The 18,126-nt window shown below is 35.4% G+C and overlaps 1 long non-coding RNA gene across 1 annotated transcript in view; it reads left to right on the plus strand.

Moving 5' to 3' along the window:
- Positions 1-258: 258 nt before the first annotated feature.
- The window catches only part of LOC129534495 (uncharacterized), a 37,224-nt gene continuing 19,356 nt past the window's right edge, over positions 259-18,126 (plus strand). Inside the window, exons 1-3 of the long non-coding RNA XR_008681108.2 lie at positions 259-341; positions 5,959-5,984; positions 14,823-14,863. This is a non-coding gene — a long non-coding RNA (uncharacterized lncRNA). The remainder of the gene's footprint in view (positions 342-5,958; positions 5,985-14,822; positions 14,864-18,126) is intronic.

Below are 18,126 nucleotides of genomic sequence, written 5' to 3' on the forward strand. Positions count from 1 at the left end.
GAAAAATAAACTTAAAAAGCAAAACTTCAGGCTTGTTCTAATTTCTTTTTATTCTCCCTCTGTGTAAATCCAAGTCACAGCCCAGAAAATAGTGCAAAATGATTTTCTTTTTCTTCTGAAACTCATTACAGTACATTCACAAAATGGTATATTTAATGTTCCATTGTTATTTCCACAATATAATTTGTTAATCAAAGATTATGTTGGTTATATTTTGTAAAATAATCTTTACTTGTTTTGCTTGAAAAACTCCAATTTAGATTATTCACTTGAAAATGATCATCATGACTAAGAATAAAGTACTTCTAGGCTGCTTGGAGATGTGTACAGCATGTTTGACTGTATGTGTAAGTTTTTGTAACTTTCTACACTTCTTTAAAATCACCTCCTTGGTACAAAAAAAATATATATATATGTGAGAAAACTAACCTGCTGTTAAGGTGCTGCTCTTTAATCAACAGAAATAGTCTGGTAAAAAACTTGCTAAGTTTATATAAATATAATAATACTTTTGTCATTTTAAGCATGAGTAATTTGTATAACAAAAAACATAATTTAGCCAATCATGCAATTAATCTTGTATTGAAATCTCTGTGCTGTGGATGCAAAGGCCAAGGATTCTGCCCTCAAGGAGCTCACAGTCTAGCAGAGGTCTCAAAAATACACATAACTGGCTGGGTGCGGGGGCTGAGGCCTGTAATCCCAGCACTTTGGGAGGCCAAAGTGGGCGGATCACGAGGTCAGGAGATGGAGACCATCCGGGCCAACATGGTGAAACCCCGTCTCTACTAAAAATGCAAAAATTAGCCAGTTGTGGTGGCAGCACCTGTAATCCCAGCTACTCGGGAGGCTGAGGCAGGAGAATCGCTTGAACCCGGGAGGTGCAGGTTGCAGTGAGCTAAGATGGCGCCATTGCACTCAAGCCTGGTGACAGAGTAAGACTCCCTCTCAAAATAAATAAATAAATAAATAAATATGCACATAACTAATTGCAAAACAACTAAATAAGTGGTATTAATGACAGGAAAATGAGCAGTTCTGGAGTGATTGTGCTTCTTCTTTGGGTGTCAAGTGTCAGAAAATTGCATAAAGATTGTAACATTTCAGTATTCATATGAAGAGAGACAAGGAATTGTTTACCCAGAAAGGGAGTAGAAGGACACGACCAGTCACAAAATGCAGAGAACACATGGGATTTACCGTTAATCTCCTGACTCTTAAACTTGCATGTCTCTCACTTGCATGGACTCCTTCCGAGGCTCTATAGCTGTTTGCATTTCTAATTTTGTATTTTTTAAAAGCCCCCCCTTCCAAATTGTGCAAGCTTCATTTTCCACAAAAGTCAGATTCTCCCTTAGGATATGCATGGTGTGGAAGAGAGAACAGGCATGTTCACACAACCACAGTAGCCTCTTTTGGCTCTGCGGTAGAAGATGAAGCTGAATGCTGACATCTCGTACTGAATTTTAGCAAACAGGGATCACATTCTTCATTGTCCCCAAAGCAAATGTTGAAATTGATTTCCTCAATTTTTGTTGTTCAGTGTTGTCTGCAGAGGAGGCAGCATGGCAGGGTTCATAAAGCTAAGAGAAAGAAGTTCAGGCCATTTCTAATTCTTTTTTTTAAACTTTTTTGGTAAGGGAGCAGCTGAATATGAAATAGTACAGTAAGATATATTTTTATTTTATTATCTCACCAACACCACTCATTAATTAATTCATTCTTCTAATATTTATTGAATGCTTCTTATATCTTAACTCTCCTTATTTTTCTATTGTGCCTAGAGCATTTCAGCCTTTTCTATTTTATTGATGTTTATCAGCATTTGCAGAAGATGTAGGTTAGGAAAAAAACATATTTAATTATTAAGAGAAACCATGCCCTGCTTGATTTTGCTTCTTTTTCTTGAATGACAATATTTTATTCTCCCCACACTATATTTATTTTCTCAACCAAGTCCTATGATTACTTTCAGACTGAACTCAAATGATACCCTTAATGAAAGTTCTTTAACTCTTTCCCAAGAGAATCTTTATTCCATGTTTTAATAATTTTAGCTCTTTAGTTATTGTTTGAGACCCTTGTCTATGTGTCTAGGGATAATTGTCCAGCTATTTTATATGTGCATATCTTGTCTTCTCTCCCTTTAAAAGGTGGAACCACTGTCTATCTGTACCTTTCTTGTCTGGCACAATGCCTAAAGTCTTTTAAATGATAATTAAGGAGTGGAAGGATTTACCTCTTAAACACTGAATAAAACCTAGGACTATAGGAAGGTTCAAGATAACCAAGTGTGAAAACTTCAGGTAATATTTTATTTTTTCCTAAATAAGAATATTGAGGAGGTGGCACAGTTGAACAAATGGACGAGTTAAGTGACATGAAAAAGCTGTGGGGAGTTGAACCAGATGTTATGTAAATAACTGAATTTCTTATGCCTCAATTTTTCTATCTTTATTGTAGTCTCTATCACAAGGCTATTAGCTTCAAGAATCTTGATGGAAAATTCTAACAATGTTTAGTTTTTAAGTTGAATTTTTAGGACTGACTCACTACTGTGATTTTTTTAAACCTTCTTGTCTACCTCCTTTATTCTACCCTAAATCACCAAATAGACAGGTTATCCCACAGTTCACTGACCTTTTATTCACCCTCTAAGAGAGTAAAATTGTCCAGGAGTCCAGTAGACAATATTTCTGAATTACTTATAGAAACAGTTTCCTCTCAACCATGATGGGCAAGATGCTCAAATTTTAAAATGAATTTTCTTTGCTCCTATGTGTTTTGGATTGAGGAGGCATTAGTAAATCCTTGTCCTTCAGTGTCCTTATCCTCATGACAATGCTAGAGCTTTCTAGTCCTTTATCTTGGAAAAAAAAAACTATTTTTAATGCCAAAACAATAGAAAATTTGTCTTTAAATGATTCAGGGGAAAATCCAGAGAAAGAGTTGTCCATTTATAGGAAATCAGAAGAAATAGTGCCTATCAAACTATATTTCATTCATAAACTATTTAAAGAATCTAATTTTTGTTTATAGTAAGGCCAAGTTTCACTGAAAATTCCTTCAGCTTTTGCTTTCTCTGCCTCTGAGTATGCTTTTCATTGAGAGTGTGCTCACAGAAAACAGGAGAGAGAGAGAGAGTGATTTTAAAAGATGAATACTTACAGGTAGCTTGGATGTGAGAAGATAGGGTATTTATGAAGGAAAAATTGATAATCTGATAATCTGTTAATGTACTGCTTTGATGCAACTCACAATCCCATTATATTCTATTCTATTTTACCATGTATGAATCCATCACACACAGTCTTACCCCAGTCTCAAGGTTGGCTGTAGGACAACTGCTTTGAACTGATGTCACACAGGAGATCAGCTATTTCTCACTGCGGTTCCCCATGGTCACCTTGCAGGGAGCTTGTTTATTACTCCACTGTGGGGCAGATTGGCTTATCATTACAAAATCAGCCTAAAATAGTGCCCAGATTCTGCTTTATGTCATCCAATAGTAGAAATTTCCACACTTCCAGGTGGGATATCTGAAGAATGGAATCAATATCTAGATACAGGAATAGACATTAAAATGGATTTTGGCTTAGATCATAACATAATGAGGTAGCTTTCCTTCCAAGGTTTGCAATTGAATGCAGTTATTATGAGTATGGTGAGAAGAAGGAAAAAAATGTGTATGGGCTTTTTTGCTGGTTTTTGTTCTTGAAAAATTGAAAATACTGATTTACCATTTTCTTCCTTTTTTTTTTTTTTTTTTTGTGAAAGCAAAAAGGCCTTTGTAGTTGAAGTACTGGTGACCTTTCACAGGAATTATGCAGGCAGCCATGGAGGGCTGTTCTAATGGTGATGCTGTGGTACAATCAGTTTTACTGAAGAAGAGCCCTCTGGGCTGCAGGGTAACTAGCTTAATAGCTTTTCAAGAGGACAAATCTGATACAAGACTTTAAAATGCACTTTAGGTATTTAGTATTAAATGGGCAGATAGGGGGAACTCTAGAGGATGCACAGAGGTGGATGAAGACATACTGCAAATACAAGCTGTTACAACCTGCTGCCCTCTCACCTGCACAGAGACTGCCCTGCTTTACAGCCAGTTTGGGTCTATGACAACAGGCAATTTTTTTTCTCAATGCTTCTAAGTCCAGGGCGCTCTGTGTAAAGCTAGTTGCTTCAGAAATACATCTGCTTTCTCTTTGTTTTACTTTTTAAAAAAATTGTTCTCACCCTTTTTTCACTTCCCTTGGTTAAAATATCCTTGAACATCACCAGTAGAATATCAAAGGATGACTCTACCTAGAGCTTAGAGAGTTTGTTCAGCCATTATCTCCATTGAAAGGAGCCAGGAGTTAATGCTCTGAATGGTGCCTGTTGAAATGCAGTTGTAACTGTGATTCTGGTATAAAATAATGTTTAACGACATCTCCAACCTTGGTGTAAATGTTGATTTGTGTAGGTGAATTTGGGAGGACATAATAACATTGCACTCAAGGACCCTGATCCTAGAGTCAAAATCACCTGGATTCTGATGCCAGCTCTACCTCTCCGTTTTAGGTCCATTTAACTTCTTTAAGCCTTAGTGCCCTCACATGGAACTTGGGACTCAAAATTACATCTACCTTATAGTGTTGCGATAACTAAATGAAATATTTTAAGTGGCTAGCACAGAGCCTGACACATAGTAAGTTCTCAATAGATGATTAACCAAAAATGTTTTCTATTTCTTAATTATTTTATTGGGCAACTTCACTATCATTGTTTGGAACTTAATTTTTTTCATTATTTTCTTTTATTATGAGAGAAGCATGCTTCATCATATGGTATGAATTGATATTAATTAAAAGAAAAAACAAAAATGTTTGACTGATTTCTAGTATAGTGGAGGTAAAGTAGATGAAGGTGCATGAGCCAGTAATTCATTCTAAAATCAATTTAGAAGCCACCTGCTCTTGGACTGGAACATTCTAGAAGAAAGAGGATAGCTCAAAAGCCACAAGCCAAGTTTAATATTGGAGGACAGTTTCGGGGAAGGTGTGAAAGGCAGTCAGAGAAACAGAGACAGAGAAACAGAAAATTTTCATACATAAAGGGAGACATGAGGCCCAGTATTGGAAGTTCTATATTTCCTCCTGAAGCTGTGAAGAAGTATGATGAGAATTATTTATTCATTCAGCAAACATGTGTAGCAAGTGTTACTAAACATGTAGCAAGTGTTACTGTTGACTGTTTTCCGCTCTGTGCTAAATCTGAGATACAAGAGCAAGCAATGGTCCCTGCCCATCAGGAAGGCAGATTGTATAACTGTATTAATTATAGATTAGTATATTTCTAAGTAAATTTATGATTTTGTTGGAAGGAGTGAAGGAGGTACTGAGAGAATGATTCTATCACATCAGTAAGAATAACCAGAGCATTGTCAAAACTATTTTTAAAATGTAAATAATGATTTTTGATAACTACAAACACATTGCAGTATTACAATGATTTAAACAATTTGGAAAGGTTGTGAAAATAAGGATCAATAAAAAAGAAGAGATAGGAGGCAGGATTGTCAGAAAGTTGTGGCTTTGATATCTAAAGAGACCAGCATTGTCATATAGTGTCAGTGAACAAGAGGTTCTAAAGCATCTGAGTGAAATTAAAAAAAAAAATAGGCCTCTGTATTAAGAAATCTCACTCACTCTGATGTCAATCAGTGAGCACTTTTTAGAATTTAAGAGAAAGCTTTTGAATACATAGAGGTGGGTGCAATTTTTTTCTTTAAATGTACCTATTGTAGCAAAAAACTTACGGAACATCTTATCCTAAATTGTCACTCATCAAGTTAAATAATTTCCTCATAAACTTAATCAGGAAATTCTGGTTTTGCTTTTGACAAAATAAATTATTGTGTCCCTTTAAAATTAAATATGATAAGTAATATATTTTTTAATTTTTTTATTTCCATAGGTTTTTGGGGAACCGGTGTTACATGAGTAAGTACTTTAGTGGTGATTTGTGAGATTCTGGTGTACTCATAAGCTGAACAGTATACACTGAACCCCATTTGTAGCCTTTTATCCCTCACTCGCTTCTCACCCTTTCCCCTCGAGTCCCCAAAGTTCATTATATCATTCTTATGGCTTTGCATCCTCAGCTTAGCTCCTACTTATGCGTGAGAACATATGATGTTTGGTTTCCATTCCTGAGTTACTTCACTTAGAATACTAGTCTCCAATCCCATCCAGGTTGCTGTGAATGCCGTTAATTCATTCCTTTTTGTGGCTGAGTAGTATTCCATCGTTTCTTTATCCACTCGTTGATTGAGGGGCATAAATATGATAAGTAGTATTTTATGACAAAAAACATTGGCACATTATAGAATATACAATATATAAAGGACATGCTTGTGGGTGACGGCAGAGTCAAAAAGCATCATATATGGCCCTGTAGTCACACTCTGAGGAACGGAGGCAAGGAAAGGCACTTACAAGACTTAGGATACAAGTATATCTGCTTCAGGATACTGGTAGCCTTTCCATTTAGAACAGTGCAGTTACTAACTTAACTCCCACCTGGGTCTCTGACAGCTTTGTTTAAAATTATTCGTCTCCTTTTTCCCTGTTTGACCTCATAAACCCTCATGTAGAAATTATGATGGGCAATTTCTAAGTGGTCTACCAGTTGGCCAATATTTCACCTTTCCTGGAGGAACTTAAAAACTCTTTAAATCTTTTTAACTCTTTACAATTCAACATGTTAAAATGCAAGACGTGAAAAATATTAGGAGTGCATTTATACATTCAGCAACAATTCTTTGGAAAAAAATTAGTCCAAAACCCTCTTGCATTTCCAAATAGAGAGCTATTCTCCTCTATTCTCATTAAACCCCCAAACAGCTGCTAAAACCTAAAGACAGCTGCTGAGAATTAACAAGATAAGTCTTCCCTCCAAGTTTTACGCTGGTCTCTATGGAATGAGCCAAGGCCATTTATTCTGGATAATCATGCCTTTTTATCCTGACTCCACACCTGATCTGAAGAATGAGCTACAGGGACGAGAGAGCTCTATAGGGATTTCTAGTCTAATCTGATGTATAGTTTCGGATTTATGCCTCCCCTTTCTGAGAGTATTCAGAAAAGTGGGACTTTAAGTTGAGAAGAAAGGGGAGATAAAGCAGATGGCATAAAAGCTGCAGGATTTATGCAGTGTAGGATCATATATGGAAAGGCGAGGCAAATGTACCCAAAGTTTCAATTATTGCCATGTGAGTGTGGGAGAGAGGCTCAACTCTGAAGAGAGGATGGATTTAGCCTTCTGATAGCACTGTGACTGCCACAGAGGGAGACAGAGCTTGATACTTTGGCCAGGATTGTTATTTAGGACCTCTCAGTAACAGAGCGCCTGATTTGCAGGGCTTTTCTATTTCTGATGCCTTGATAACTCTGGAGTCATCACAGCAGAATTTAGGAGGCAGAAGCCCCACAGTTTCAAATTTTGCCTATTAGTTCTAGCATGGTAGACTCCAAAATTTCCTGTCCCGAATACTGGTAATGTCCCAGACCCTGCTTCCTTGTTTTCTTCAAAGGAGTGTTTGGCAATATCCTGAGGGCAGGCTGCGAGATAAAATGTACATTATATCAAAAACTTATTTTTAAAGACCAAGGAGACTTGATTAATGGTGAGAAATTTTTCAAGCCTTTCTCCCGCCAATCTCTCCACAGCATAGGTGATTATTACTAATTTGAAAATGTCAATGAACAATTTGCAGCAAAAAAAGTAAGAGAAACAGGTAAAACTAGAAAAAGATGGATTATTACATCACAATTTGGGTACTTAGGAAGCCAATTTTAATTTAAAAATTTTAAAATTTAATATGCATTAAAATTAACTTTTTGGTGTATAGTTAATCAATTTCAACACATAGATTTAAATAACCACTCCCACAATCAGAATATGGAATTAGAATCACCAACCTGATTCCTCCTATCACCACCCTGGTAGTCACTGATCTGCTCCCATTGCTATGGTTTTTCCTATTTCCAGAATGTCATATAAATTAGTTCATTTATTAAAGACTTTTGAAAATTGGATTTTAAACTTAAAGCTTTCAAAATTCGTCCACGTTGTTGTGTATATCAATTCCCCATTCCTTTATATTGCGGAATATATTCCATTCTATTTTTGAACTACAGTTTTTTTACTCACCCATTGAAAGACATACAGTTATTTTCATGTTTGGGTGATTATAAACAGAGCTTCTCTGAAACATTCACATACAGGATTTTGCACACACGGAAATTTTTGTTTTGCTAGTTAAATAGCTAGGAGTGGAATTGCTGGGTCATATGGCTAAGCATTCACTTAAATATAAAATATTGCCTGTTTTCTAGAGTAGCTGTACATTTTTGCATGTTCACCAGCAATGTATGAGATTTATAGTAGTTTTACATTCTTGCCATCACTTGGTATTGTAAGATTTCTTTAACTTTTAACCATTCTCATAAGTTCATAGTGGTATCTTATCATGGTTTTAATTTGTATTTCCCTAATGGTGAATAATATTGAGCATATTTTCATGTTCTTATTTGCCACTCGTACATCTTGTTTGGTGAAGCTGTTCAAATCTTTGTCCCATTTTTTTATTGAGTAATTTTTTTCTTATTTTGTTGAATTTTGAGGGCTTTTAAAAAAATTCTGGGTACAAGTTATCAGACTGGTGACTTGCAAATTTTCTCCCAGCCTATAGATTATCTTTTCATTCTCTTAACAGTAACTTTTATAGAGCAAAAGTTTGAGTATGTTTTAAATTCCCTATCTTTATTGACTTTATTTTCTATCCTATACCTGAATATAAATTTTAAAGAAGCATGCCAGAGACTTAGTGTGAGTGACTAGCTCAGTGAACTGCGCAATAGAAACCATACCTCTAGGAACAGGCACTCTTCATTCCTAGCGGCTGGAGAACTCATAGTCTTCAGAAGTGTGTTTGATTGGAAAATACCATTGCAAGACAGTGACCAATATTATATAAGACAAATACAAAATTTAAGAGAACCTTTTTTCCTTACTGAAATCTCAGGAGGCCAACACATTAATCTTGAAATTGCTGTCACTTACCGAGACTATTTTATAATGCAAAATTAATGTTTGTCAGTATCCTTTTAGGTTGCTCTGGAGATTAAATATAGGAGAAAAGAGCATTTTCTCAGGTCTGCACAGGCAAGGCCAAGTGGGAAAATTGAAGCAATTTTCTGAATAATTTAATAAACCCCCTCTTTTATTTAATTATTCAAATAAATCTTTATTTTTCCTTCCTTTCTCTGGCCATAGAGACTTCTTTGTCATCTAACTTACGTTTGAAAAGTGACAGGCCTTTATATATCTAGTAAAGGCTTAAAACTTTTTAATATTTAAGTTTATCTGACCCTTAAAATAATTAGTAGAGATTCTAAAACTCCGATCTTCATAGCAGTGTTGAAGATAACTGAAAAAGCATAATCTCATGTTTTCACACATTTAATTCCATGCTCTAAAGAAACTACTACTTGCTTCTAATTTCCAGCTGCCAACATCTGCAATTAGAAACTAGCAAAACAATTACCCTAACAGCTGCTAGAAACATAGTTTACAACAAAATGTCAAATGTGTTTTTGAATGTTGAATTAAAAAACACTAATTTTTATTTCAGCTATCACCTAACCTTTCTCTCAATTAATTAATCATTCTGTTGAATAGTTTCCCAAAGAGAACACATTCCATTAGTATTCGCCACATTTATTTTTAGTAAAGAGATAATGGAACTACAAGGAACATTCAACTGTAAACACAAGCATGAGTTACAAAACCTGCTATCTAGATGACCTCTGTAGTCCCCTCTATCTCTCAGACCCTAGGATGATAATAAAAGGAAAGGCTTTCTCAGGTATATACAAAACAACAATGACAACAAAAACACATTCCTATCCCTTGTGGCCTTCAATGCTATTTACCAAAGTTACAAATGCTTTGTGTTCTCCTCAACTGCAAATATTGTTCAAAATGCATTATTTAAATTCAGTTGAGAATCATATTTGTCAAGGCAGCAGACTTTCCTAAAATACTCCTGAAGCAGTGTCATTTGATCATAGAGGTTAAAGTAGGTGTACCAGTTTGCCCACCAAATTGCAGGTGAGACACAATCACAATACTTTTCTGTTAGTTGTTGTGAAGAATGCAAATTAATGAAAAAAAAATCTTATGGTAAGTGATTTGCTATTACAGAAATTCTGTGTCTTAAAAAATGGTATCATGAAATGGGTATACACATTATATAACATAATTCATTCATTTTCTAAATTCATCCAACTGCTATTTTCCACAAGAGATAATTATTATAATGGAAAAAATAATCTAATTCTGTTTGTCTATTTTAAAGATAATTAGACTTTATTTAAAAATTCTCTGAACATATTTTCTTCAGTATTGTTTGGTACTTAAGCAGGCTGAGTTCTATGGAGTCAGGGAAGATAAGATTATAAATTTATTCAAAGATGAACCTCAGCTTCTTCCACCAATAACCACACACATACCCATGCACACTTGGCCTGAGATATCAGTTTATCAGAAAGCAAAGTGGCCTCCAGAGATTTCTCCAGTATAGGAGAAATAAAACTTAACAACCTACTGGTTTAATATTTGTAAATTCTAAAATAAATATGACAATGAAATTCGTATATATTCTAAAGTTACAGAGGTGATTTTGTTTTTTTCTTTGAGAGTCACTCTGTCACCCAGGCTATAGTGCAGTGGCACAATCATAGCTCACTGCAGTTTAAAATTTCTGGAATCAAGTGATCCTCCCACCTTAGCCTCCCCAGTAGCTAGGACTACAAACATGTGCCACCACACTCAGCAAATTTTTTATTTCTATATTTTTTTTTAGAGATAGGGTCTAATTATGTTGCCCAGCCTGGTCTCCAATTCCTGGCCTCAAGTGATTCCCCTGCCTTGGCCTCCCAAAGTGCTAGGATTATAAGCATGAACCACTGAGCCTCAGGGTTCATATGTTTTACATTGCTACATTTAGTATACAATTATTTTAAAACACAGAATTAGATATATAATTACTATAACTAACAGCAAGTATAGTTCATACAGGTCATTGTACTTTCTTCCGTAATATACCATCATTAGTATGACATAAAACATTTTTTGTGACTCTAACTGGTTTGTAAAAATAAAGCTTCTGTTGATTTTTACTGTATCTTAAAGCGTAAACTATAAAGAAATAAAATAATTGAAAGTCCAAATATACTACTACAGTGAACATGACCTTTAATAAAAAGTATCCTTCTGTATATATTCTCTACCCATTCCAAATGCATGGCAATGTGAAGAGCTTGGAAAACAGTTGTTCAAAATAGAATGAAGAGCTTGGAAAACAGTTGTTCAAAATAGAAGGAACAGAAAGATGCTATATGGTTAGCCTACCTTGGTTGAGCTTCCTCTATAATTATCCAACAAAACATATAAAGAAAAAGACTAAAAAACAAAAATAATATTAAAAATCTAGGAAAATTTAAGGAAGTGGCAGTGGTTGTCTGCAAAGAGGTTGCACAGAGGAAATTTTAGGATAAAGGAAACATTCTGTGTGGTCCTGGGGGGATGATACACAACTATACATATCAAAATTCCTAGAATTATACATAGAAAGTAAAGTTTAATGTATGCAACCTAAAAGAAAAATCCTAACAAGTAACTTTGGTAAATGAAATTTTTACTAGAAATTGTAAGACTGCAGAAAAAGAACTAGACATAAACACCGTACTCTAGTTGGTAATTTTTTTTTTTTTTTTTGCACAGGCTTATGGGTTAACAATTCTAAAAGTGCTTTACATGTATACTGAGGTTGAACAAATATGTAAATGGCTTTTGGGTGTGGGGGCCAGGTTTCTCACTGTTAGAGAAGGAAGTCACTGATAAATAAGAAAAAAGGTCCATAATGAGCTCCACACTGCTGGAGTAAAATTGGACACATTGGTAGAAACTAATGTTTAGCTTACTAAAGATACAGTTGGATAAATATAGAAACAATTATAGATATACAGATTAGTATAAGTATATTTTAACTAGCGCTATCTTCTGAGAGGGTCCAGAAACCATGACACCCACTAGCAATGAGCACACTGTACATTCAGATCTTTCTTGGTTTCTAAATATTGTTTTCTAATAAAAGCAACAGGTTTCTTGGAGAAATGGCTGATTCTGGGACCAGGACAGGGAAAACACAAGATGAGCCTGGAATATCTTTTAGTACCAGAAAGTAAAAAAAGTGATTAAAAAGAAAAAGGATGGGGGCATGTCAAAGAGACATAGGAAGCAACCTGATAGAGCACTCAGTGGCCCGCAATGGAACAATTTGAACAACAAAGGGATATAGTATTAGATTGTAATCCAAAGTATATACATGAATCTATCCTGACATGGATAAATGACAGAATAAAGAAATAAATGAGGAAAAGAAACAACTGTTTCTTACAGAAGAATTTCAAATAATATATGTAGATACTCCCCAATACAAGAAGTGAAGTTTAATTCCTTCTACCTGCTAGGGCATTCTAGGCTTTGTAGCTTATTTCCAAAGAATAGAGAAGAAAGCAGGAAAAGTGATAGGTTTACTATGAAGAATCCTGGCAAAAGCCCCCTTACCAAAGTGATAAAGGTTAATGTCACTGTAATGTCATCTAGATGTCACATACACCCTGATATAATGGGATGCACCTTTGTTGCATGATTTCAAAAATTCATAACCTTAGTGTGATGGTCAGGTTTATTTGCCAACTTAGGCTCAGCAACAATACTCAGTTACTCAATCAAACATGAATTTAGGTGTTGCTGTGCAGAGACTTTGCAGATGTGTTTAGCCTGTATAATCAGTTTAAGCAAAAGAGATTATCCTAAAAAATCTGAATGAAAAGAAGTGAGATTTTCCTGAGGAAGCAGAAATTCTGGACTGCAGATTCAATGCCTGCCTGAAAGTTTCCAGCCTACCTTTTCTGATGGCCTGTCCAGCAGATTTTGATCTTACTGAGCATGTCCCATAAGCCAAGTTCTTGCCATCTATCCATCTATGTATTGATCGATCTATCCATTCTAGCTCTTTTTCTCTGGTGAATATGAACCCAGATTGGAAAACATTCTACAGACTACTTGCCAGTCCCCCTCAAGACTTTCAAAGACATAAGAAATGAAGGAAGACAGAAAGTGTAGAAGTCCAGGAGACTTAGGAGGTGTGACTTTCAAACATACTATGGTACCCTGGATTGAATTCTGGAACAGAAACAGAGCATTAATGGGAAAAAAAAATGGTGGAACACGAATTAAGTTTAGGGTTTAGTAATATACTAACATTTATTTCATATACCATGATAAAATAAGATGATAAAAATGGATAAAACTGGGTAAGTGATATATGAGAACTCTTTGTACTGTCTTTGAAACATTTTAGCAAATATAAAATTTTTCCAAAAGGAAAAGGTTTTGTTTGATTGTTTTTTGTGATTTTTTTTTTTTTTTTTTTTAAGACAGCGTCTCACTCTGTCGCCCAGGCTGGAATGCAGTGATACCAACATGGCTCAATGAAGCCTCAGCCTCCTGGGCTCAAGTGATCCTCTGGCCTAAGCCTCCTGAGTAGGTGGGACCACAGGTGTGTGTCATTGTGCTCAGCTAGTTAAAAAAACAATTGTAGAGATGGGGTCTCACCATGTTGCCCAGGCTGGTATCAAACTCCTGGGCTCAGGCAGTCCTTCTGCCTCAGCATCCCAAAGTTTTTTGGGCCTAGCCAAAAAAGTTTTTCATGTACATGAAAAATTATATCTATCTGTCTCTATGTCTCTATCTTTGTATTTCTATGTATCTATATGCCTATCTGTCTGTCTATAAACAGGCATAAGGACAAATGCCAATCATTTGGAAAAGACTGTCAATAATTATTAGGCAAATAGAAATGGCTTGATATAAAATCTTCAGGCTTCAGCTCATTTCAAGCCTTGGTTCCATATCACAAACCATATTATCTAACAAAAATGAACTATACTTTATACCTCTCTTCTCCCATACCCATTTGGTGACTTTAGACCTAAGGTATGAACAAAATATATATCTGGGCACCCTCTCTACAACTCAGGCGACACTTGGTGAGTCAGTTTCTGCAACCCAGGAAGATAATGAAAAGTTCAGAAAGCAAGCGGCCATGTTTTACATCACTAATTCTGAAGAAGAGCTCAGAACAACAACTAAACATCCAAATCAGTAATGTTCTCCTGAGCTGAAGAAAGACATGTGCATGCACTAAAAGCCGAAACTATTAATATCTACACCCACACCGTTCCTGTTTACATTAACATGGCTTTATTATTCCCAGAAACTCCTGCTCTGGAAGGTAAAAATTGCAAATGACTTTTATTTTCTGCAAATAATTTTATTGATTACTCCAGAAACTTCCTGAGATAACCCACCAACTCTTCAACAGGAAGCAAAGGTTATATCCCAAGATATTTCTTTTGTCCTCCAATTTATTTGATAATGTGGGGAAATTTGAATACTTATATTTAATGATATTAAAAATATTATCTTTTAGGAATGATAATGCTATTGTGGCTCTTTTTTTTCCCAAAACATTCTGAACCTTTCTCTTCAAAATCCTCTCCTTCCTATGCCTACCAATGCTATATTATTCTATCATGATCCTTACCCAATCCTAATCAAACCTCTTCCTTTCCTCCTTCCCATTAAAAGACCTACCTTAAGCCAGACTTCAGAATCTCATAAATATCTTTGTGCTTCTTCTTCAGAGGTGCTGTTAACACTGGGAGTAGTGCTTTCTCTTATTGAGGTAAGCAATAAACTCAGCTCTGTCTTATTAACAGGTTGATTTGGTGATATTTTAGAAAGCTAGTATTCAACAGTGGGTTGAAAAACGTCACTGTATTCCAGGAAGAATACAATGAAGATACAATGAAAACATTTCTCCATCTGATCACAGAATAAAAAATATTGAACTACATAGATTAAAATACCTTATAAGTATCTAAGTTGACAAAAGTAATTGGCCTTTCAAGGAGAAAAATTCAGTTTTGTCACATGTTGTCCAATGCAAAATGAATGCCAAAAAAATATTGAAAGCTGGGCATGGTGGCTCACGCCTGTAATCCCAGCACTTTGAGAGGCTGAGGTGGGAGGATCACTTGAGCACAGGAGTTCAAGTCTAGCCTCTCTCTCTAAAAAAAAAAAAAAAAAAAAAAAGAAAAAAAAAAAAAAAAAGGAGGTGGTCCCAGCAACTTAGAGGCTGAGGCAAGAGGATTGCTTAAGCCCAGAAGGCTGAGCGAGCCATGACTGTACCACTGAACTCTAGCTTGGGTAATGGAGTGAGACCCTATCTCAAAAAGAACAAAAGGGTATAAAAAGTTCTGTAACCTAAGAATTTTATCATCCTATCATTCAGATAATAGAATGGTAATTTCAGATTTTATTAAGAAAATATTGTCTACTTTTTTGAAAAATTATTAGTGATACCATTCAACAGAATGAGGGATAAAGCACAGAAGTATTAAAAAATTTTTTATTAAAATCTGTTAGAGAAAAATTGAAAATACTTTCATTGTTACAAGACAAAGTTTCAAAAATTTATTCTTGAAAGAAAATGTATATCATTGAAAATTAATAATTTAATAATAATGTAACAATAATAATTTATATCAAATATATCAAACTAAATTAACAAAGGCTGAAAAATGGAGTTGGAAACTGTATAGTAAAGGAATCAAAATATGAAAAAGTAAGTAACTTATATAAATGAGACCTAAAATAAAATTTTTCACTTGGAACTGGCATTTAAATAAATACATCTTTAAAAGCTTTTGTAAAAAGAAATACCATTAGAATAAAAAGTAAGAAAAATACTTTCCAAAATTTGAGTAGGGCATAAAGTGGGGTGAACAGAAGTAAGCAAGTTGAAAATGAATTTGGTAGAGGTGAGCAGAGGCCATGTCATAAAGGACAATGCAAGCCATATCACTGTGTTTGAACTCTAATGATGCAAGTTTTGTTTAAGAAAACTTGGAGTAAGAATAGATACAGTGTGACTAGTTAAAAGAGCATGGAAGTAATCCAGTTGAAAAATGATGGTGGCCTGGACTAGGACATTGACAATGGTGATGGAAAGAAGTGGAAGGCTTTGCAAGATATAAGAAGATTAAAGTAGATGTGCTTGTCAATTGATTGGTTGGCAGGGTTGAAGTGGATAGAAGAATCAGGGTTTCTGATCTGATATCAGTGGATGATAGGGCCATTCACTGAGACTGGTGGTTGGTGGGGAATGAAAACTGAAGTCTGGGCTGGAGATTGTGTATCAATTACATATACATTCAATTGTTCTACAACTAGCAAATGAACACTTGTGTTAATTAGATACCCTGCTAGACTCTGGGAAGACCACGATAAGTAAGAAAGACACAATTCATGTTATTGCAGAATTTATGGTTTATCTCAGAGCTTAAGAGAAATTTGAGTGTGATGACTACTTTTCTCAGAATTATCAGGAGTGCTTGTTAAAACACTAAATTTGTCCCCACATTTGTCTACTAGATCGAATTTTCCAGTTGATTCTTACAGTAAGATTTGAAATCCACCAATTTATATAACTGAAACCTTTCACTTGTGACATCACCCAAACGAGGTGAAGAGAAGGAACACACCACCAGTGTTTATCAGAAGCCCAGAGGAAGAGCAGTTTATAAAAGACACTGAGAATTGATGGCCCAACATTTAAGAAAAAAACTAGAGTTTGTGTTGTGTTGGAAGACTAGAGAAAGGAACCGTTAATGTAGGAAAGTTTGTTTAACATTAAAACTGCTACCAAAGAGTCGCTAAGATGAGATCTAAAATATACTCACTGAATTTTGTCACTCTAGTGAGAGCAAGGTGAGCAATTTTGAAGTGGTAGGTGAGGAAGCAAATACCATACCAAGAGCTAGCAATGCATCCAAGAAACCTGGGAGGAAAAGGGTCAAGTGAGAGTAGTAACCAGAATCTCAAGGGATTTTGAGGGATAATTGTTTAAAAACGAGAACTGAATATGACATTCTGATAGGAAAAAGAAACTGAAGAAAAAACAGTGAGAGGAGAGTGTTTTAAAAAAATTTCAGAGAAAGTCTTGTGGGATAAGATAAAGAACACAGGGTCTAATATAGATCTAATAAGATTTAGTAAGATCTAATAAAACAGGCAGTAAGAAAGGAAGAAAGGATGTGGTTCTGTTTAGAAGAGAAGAGTAATCTTGAAGAGTGCAGGCACCTGTCTCTGTTCATCTCTTTATAAACAGTACCTGTTATTGTGCCTGGCAGACAGCATACCCTTAATCAATACTTATTAAATGAATGAATGATTAGGGAAGCGGTCAGTAGTTCATCTTCAATTTCTCTGTAAAATACTAGTTAAAAAATCTATGATAAGTAAAGGAGAGGGTGATGGGGTCAGAGACTGCTCAGAGTGAAGAATCATTGGAACAGTTTCTGTAGGGAAAAAATGAGACAAAAAGGTTGCAGGAGACCATGGAATCTCAGTAGCATCTGTTGCACAGAGGTTGATTTTCTCCATCAGCATCCACAGAAGATGAAGAAAGCAATTAGGTTTGTCCATTTTTTCCAAGGACCTAGTTTACAGTTAGGATAAGTCTTTGTTATCTTCTGCTGCCTGAGAGATTTCTCCATTAAACTCAAGATGTGCCCTGTCCTGCAGTACTGTCTTGAGCTTGTAATGAATATTCCACCTAGAGACACACCTCACCAAGGTATGTTCTACTTCATGATAATCACGGGCTTATTCCATTCCACCTGTCCTCTTGGTCATGACACTGTTCTGGGTGACATAAACCTAGTTCTGGTATCCCTGAGGCCCCATTTTCTCCATAACAGCTTCCCCAGTGGAAGCTGAACACGTTCTGTCAGAATCCCAAGTTTCTTTCCAACTTCCCTTCTTGTCATCAATTGATTTAATTTTTTAAACTTTTATTTATTTATTTATTTATTTATTTATTTATTTATTTATTTTTGCAGAGACGGGGTCTCACCATGTTGTCCAGGCTGGTCTCAAACTCCT

The sequence above is a fragment of the Gorilla gorilla genome, chromosome 5, assembly GCF_029281585.2.
Source record: "Gorilla gorilla gorilla isolate KB3781 chromosome 5, NHGRI_mGorGor1-v2.1_pri, whole genome shotgun sequence".
In the NCBI taxonomy this organism is placed as follows: Eukaryota; Metazoa; Chordata; class Mammalia; order Primates; family Hominidae; genus Gorilla; species Gorilla gorilla.